Raw genomic sequence first — 6,162 nt, forward strand, 5'->3', positions numbered from 1 at the left:
GGTTCTTGGTCAATTCCCTGATTGCTCAGTTTGGCTGGGCGGCCAGCTCTAGGAAGAGTCTTGGTGGTTCCAAACTTCTTCCATTTAAGAATGATGGAGGCCACTGTGTTTCTGGGGACCTTCAATGCTGCAGAAATGTTTTGGTACCCTTCCCCAGATAAGTGACTTGACACAATCCTGTCTCGGAGCTCTGCAAACAATTCCTTCAACCTCATGGCTTGGTGTTTGCTCTGACCTGCACTAGCAACTGTGGGACCTTATATAGACAGGTGCGTGCCTTTCCAAATCATGTCCAATCAATTGAATTTACCTCAGGTGGACTCCAATCAAGTTGTAGAAACATCTCAAGGATGATCAGTGGGAACAGGATGCACCTGAGCTCAATTTCGAGTCTCATAGCAAAAGGTTTGAATATCTATGTAAATACGTTTTTTTTATAAATTTGCAAAAATTTCGAAAAACCTGTTTTTGCTTTGTCATTATGGGGTTTTGCGTGTAGATTGATGAGGACTTTTTTTTATTTAATCAATTTTAGAATAAGGCTGTAACGTAACAACATGTGGAAAAAGTCAAGGGGTCTGAATACTTTCCGAATGCACTGTACCTGTATCATAATAACTGCCAATCTCTCCCCTCACTTGTTCTCCAGTTGAGTAGTAATAGTTACCTTGTGGTAGTGATGCGCGGGGCCCCATGGTTATATCCGCAAGGTCATGAAATATTGTGTGGATGAAGGGCGGGTGGCAGGCAGGTTGAATAAAGAGCAAACAATATATTAAAAAATCCATACATGTATACTTATTGTGCAATTTATATATATATATATATATATATATATATATATATATATATATAGGCTACATTGAGGTTTTTCTTTCATTATTTTAGGCTATATGGTAGTAGTGCGTTAGCCTAAACTTTTAGGAATTAACTGTACAAGCGGCAAATAGCTTACATGCCAAATGCTTTTGGGAACGGGCAGAAAAAGTCAACGTCAATCCACGGAAACAAAAAGGACAACGTCTGAGTGTAATTCAATAAGAGAAGCGCCGTGAATTGGAGAGTTGAAAATAAAGAGAAGGGAGGGCCAAAAAAGTAATATTTGGTGAAGTGGTAAAAGAGGATGATAGCTGTGTTATATGTGATGATTGTGAGGCGATATAGCCTACAAATTCGACAGTCACAAGACGGGGACTTAATAGGCCATGGCCTGTCATGGGAACTGTAGCCTATTGTTCAGATGGGTTAAATGGAAACTGAAATCTGGACACTGACTGTATGTCTATAACCTCTCACATAGCCTTAATATTAACTCCTTCAAATGTAGGCTACATTTTGACTTGGGGAAAAAGAGTGGAGAAATATGATTTCTTTTTTTCAGTATCTTGAGAGAATGCAAATGTGCAGTTAGATACCGTCTGTTGAGGTGCTATCTTTATCAGCATCATAAAAGCTGATAGTATTTTAATCACATCAAATATGCATCCAAGCAGAACTGGGTTTATTTAATCTTCTAGGGCAACATATAAAGACAGAAGAGAAGCTGCATGTATCTAATTATAGACAGTTGACTAACAAATAGCCTACCAAAATGTCTGAAATTATAAGCAGAAACATATCTAAATCTGGCAAAAGAAATTATCCTGCACCCCGTCAAAAAATGGTTTTGTCGTCTCTGACTGTAGCCTACAGCGCATTTTCTATATTAGCAGGTTAGGGTCGGGGTACAGATTTTCACATATAGTCGGGCGGTTGCGAATGGGTTATTAGCAATTGCGGGCAGGTGTGGGCTTCTCGGGTCCTCTGGGTTGGGACACGGTTCCTCTTCACCCCCCTCAGTGGCCTGTTCATCATCCTCTTCTTCCTCTCCATACATTGCCGCGAAACCCTCAGTGTCCACATCAGGAATGGAGGGAGGACCAGCCTTGTCTCCAAATTCCATAATGATAGTAGATTGGGAATGCTGTGTCCGGGTTATACTTATTGACACTAACCATGCTGCAGTGTGTGTGGAGTTTGACTGGATCATCTGTGCTCACCACAGGCTGTCCATGTAGGTGTGGAAGATTGACACCCCTCTGCCCTTCATGCCCAGGCCTTGCATCTCTGCATTGGACATGGTGGCAGTCCACCAATGCCAACTGCCACGGGAGCCCTGGCAACAAACAACCACAACGTTGTGAGCAAGAATATGAAGCCTGCCATTGTCAGTGTGTTTACAGTATGTCAATGTGTTCATTATAGACAGCGGTAACAGCTAATCACGACTGCAAATGGATTCAGTCAATCAACTTACCTGTTGCTAACAACTTTAACAGCACAGAAGTCCCCCTTCTTCACCTCTGGGAGACCACTTGGAGGCACCACCACTCCAGGCAGCATGAGATCTGTGGAGGAGCAGAGAGGGAGGATAGAGTTTCAGAATACATGTGAATGACTGATACATTGATTAATATCAATCCAGGTTTTATGTAAGACAAATAACCTTACCTGCCCCTCCAGCCAGCTTCTGTAACACTGGAGGCCATGTTGTGAATGCTGGCAAGACATGGGGATAACGCCAAAGCTTATACACTGGAAAACAACAAGACATACAGTAGTCAAGATTTCTATTTTTTTTCCTGAGTTGTATGGTCAGTGCATCTCTGCCACTTGAGACATTTGGACTGTAACCCTACCTGTGGGATAGACATGTTGACTGTAACCCTTCCTGTGGGATAGACACGTTTCTCCAGCTCAAAGAACACTGGGTTCTTATGAAGCACGTAGAGGGTGACTGCATCTCCCTTGTGGGCATAGATCTTCACTACATTTAGCTTCTCTTTGTTTGGGACCAACTAGGACAGTTCCTCCGCAGACAGAGAGGGAAAGGCTGTGGATATGTCATCTTTCAGCTTCCTCCTAAGGTGGGTAGAGGGGCAATATGAAATATTGTTGTAATCTACGTGAAAAAGTTTTCAGGAAATGTTGTGATGCTATCATTCCACAAAAATCCTAAGTGAATTATAAACACCATGTACATCTTTAGTTGTTTGTGAGTGTGACTAGAAAATGGAACAGGGGTTATTCCATTTGATTTCAATCACTTTTTGACCTCACCCTTTACATTTGAATGACACTTTCCATACATATTTGCCCATGTTAGAAGTGGTCAGAAAGTTACTTTTTGAACCCGAATGCAAAAACATTCAGGAGATTTGTGTGCTGAAAGTTTACCCCACCATACCATGAGACATACATGTCTTCATCACTGGAAAATACGAACGGTTGAGTTTGATATCAGGGTGGGTGTCATTTCAATCATAGAAATATAATTAATAGAATGAACCTATCCTTCAGACCACTGCAATTTAGAAATTGTAATTTAATTACTACCACAAAGATGGCCGTCAGTCCACCCATCGTCGAATGTCAACTTAAATGGGAATGTCTAATCTATTATCAATATTTCTATGATTTCAATAGGTTTCATATGGAAGATTGACAGTGTACTTTAAAACAACTGATATTCCCATTCAAGTCAATATTATCTGATGTGTAGACGTCCAACCATCTTTGTGTACCATTTGATTCCATTCCCATTTTAGTACATTTAACACCCACCTTGTGTTAAGAGCATGTTGTCTCAATCATAATGAATCATAGTGGCCAAAAGGCTGTATTAGCATGGGCAGCGTCATTGAGGGCTTCCACCATTTTAATGTAGTCAACAGGTATGACTTCCAACTTCATTGGCTGATCTCTCCTGGTGACCCTGTTGGAGTCATGAAAATGGACTACTTCAAATGGAGTTAGCCTCAATGGCACTGCCCATGCTGTCACAGACACAAAGCTGAGTCCTCTATCTAGCTCTATGGTTTCAACCGATGGCGGCCACAACTCAAACACTTCGGATGATATAAAAAAGGGTCTAATGCTGTGTTCAAAACATCTGGGAGCTCGGCACTCTCTGACTTAAGTGCATTTAAAACAACTGGGACCTCGAGAAAAAAAAAAGAGAGAGCCAACTGGGAAAAAATCTATTTGAACAGTCATCCAACTCGGAATTTGGGCCTCTTTCTAGAGCTCCTACTTTCTGACCTGAAGATCACTGACGTCATGATTTGACCTGGTAATTTTCAAAGTTCCAAGTTGTTTGAACGCCGCATAAACTACAACATAGGCGAAAATTGAAAATAATCTGAGTTTATGCATTTTTTTGATAATTTAAGTTAAAGATACAAAAACAATTTAAAGTTATAGAAATTATCAAATAGTGTGACAACACTCTTGTAAGCTTTTAAATATCAAACTCGACCGTTAATCTTTTCCAGTGAAGACATGGATGTCTCATGGTATGGTGGAGTATGCAAAAATGGTCAACTTCAGGCACTTCCTCTACTGAATGTTTTGGCATTCAGGTCCAAAGAGTCACTTTCTGACCACTTCTACCATGAGCAAATATGTATGAGAGGGTTTGTTCAAATTAAAAAGGGGTGCGGTCAAAAAGTGATTGAAATCAAATGGAACGACCTGCAGGTCTCAGTCACAATCTAGCATAGATGACATGGCATATCTTTTCCAGACTCCTCTCACCCGGGCTGTGTCTGGGTACCTTTCTAGCTACCAAAGAGTCTGGATGCCTGTAGTTTGCATATGGAGCGATAGCCGACTAAACTCAACGATGGAATTGAGCGGCGAATAGAAAATATCGTGTGTAATTGCTGCCTATTCTTTGGGTGCTTGAATGTGTCGTTTTTTCATTAAAACGTCGGAGCTCCAGTCGGCCCACCACACTACTCGTCGTCGATCAACTCCATTGTAAATCGTTGAGTTTAATGTGGAACGAGTGACTCCTCACCTATCGGAGCGTTTAATCACTGTGTTGGACTTGACACAGAACCCTTTCGCAAACATACTGAAACCGACACCGTCGTCAACTCAAGTTCTTACTATTAAATGTATTCAATTATATCGACTAGCTAAGTTTAAACCCACACTTCTCAAGTTCTTAAAAAAAAAAAACATTCAACACGAAAATGAACAGCAGCTATTTTGGTGCATCACAAACTACGTCCGGAAGGATTCTGCCAATTGCAGTAAATTGGGTCCTATGAGATACCTTAAAGGCCCAGTGCAGTCAAACATGTGATTTTACTGTGTTTTATATATATCCCCACTATGAGGTTGAAATAACACTGGGAAATTATGAAAATGCACTTTTAGTCAAAGAGCTGTTTGAAAAGATTGTTTGCCCTCTTCTCTGCCAATAACAACTAGTTTTTAGGTTACACATCCCTATCATTAGGCTCCTCCAATTAGGCCCCTCTCTCAGACCACTCCCAGACATTTACATTTTAGTCATTTAGCAGACGCTCTTATCCAGAGCAACTTACAGTAGTGAATGCATACATTTCATAATTTTTTCCCCCGTACTGGTCCCCCGTGGGAAGCGAACCCACAACCCTGGCGTTGCAAACACCATGCTCTACCAACTGAGCCACACGGGACAGTCCTAGCAAAATTCTTGCTTGAGAAATTACATTTAGCTAAGAAGCTGTTTTTGTTCATTTTTGACTATTTTAATTCTTTAATTTGTTACACATTAGAAATGATTTGATATTGAGATAAAAACGTCCGCATTGGACCTTTATGCACAATATCCACCAGATGCAGATGTTTCGCCAGATGTCTAGTCCCCATTTTCTGTACTTGATGCAATTGCTTCGCTTTCAACTTGCTAAAAGATAGCTAGTTGGAGTCTGTGTGTACTTCTGTTCGTACCACCGCAAGGTAAAGCAATGCAGAATAAGAAATATTGAATGCATGCGGTACAGAGAATGCACCGCAACCTAGTGCGGCACCGCCAAAGTAACGTTGCGGACTTCTCCATTGAAAATGAATGACCTCTGTGGAGCAGAAAGAGCTTGATGCATCTGGTGGGTATGATGCGTTAACGCTTCGAACACACCGACAGTGTTTTCGCGCAAAATAGGACGCAGCATCTGCATATGTATGCAACAAAAGTTCAACATTCACCCTCTGCTACCATTTCTGTCAAGCCGTCTACGCATCCCGTTTGACGCATACGTTCGATAAATCCACTGTATGCACTGCACCTGCCTCTGCAACGCCGCAATGCAAACGCAGCGTTTCATTGGAAATTAATGTAATTCTGCTGTG

General features: G+C 41.3%; 1 pseudogene across 1 annotated transcript; it reads right to left on the bottom strand.

Annotated features, from left to right (window-relative positions):
- Positions 1-1,484: 1,484 nt before the first annotated feature.
- LOC106566678 (eukaryotic translation initiation factor 2D-like) lies at positions 1,485-3,619 on the bottom strand (annotated as a pseudogene). Its single transcript, XR_014379926.1, has 5 exons — positions 3,604-3,619; positions 2,679-2,735; positions 2,491-2,574; positions 2,297-2,387; positions 1,485-2,155 (listed from the first exon to the last, which is right to left on the bottom strand). The product of XR_014379926.1 is annotated as a eukaryotic translation initiation factor 2D-like (transcript).
- Between the last annotated feature and the right edge of the window lie 2,543 nt (positions 3,620-6,162).

The sequence above is a fragment of the Salmo salar genome, chromosome 13, assembly GCF_965601325.2.
Source record: "Salmo salar chromosome 13, fSalSal1, whole genome shotgun sequence".
Lineage (NCBI taxonomy): Eukaryota > Metazoa > Chordata > Actinopteri > Salmoniformes > Salmonidae > Salmo > Salmo salar.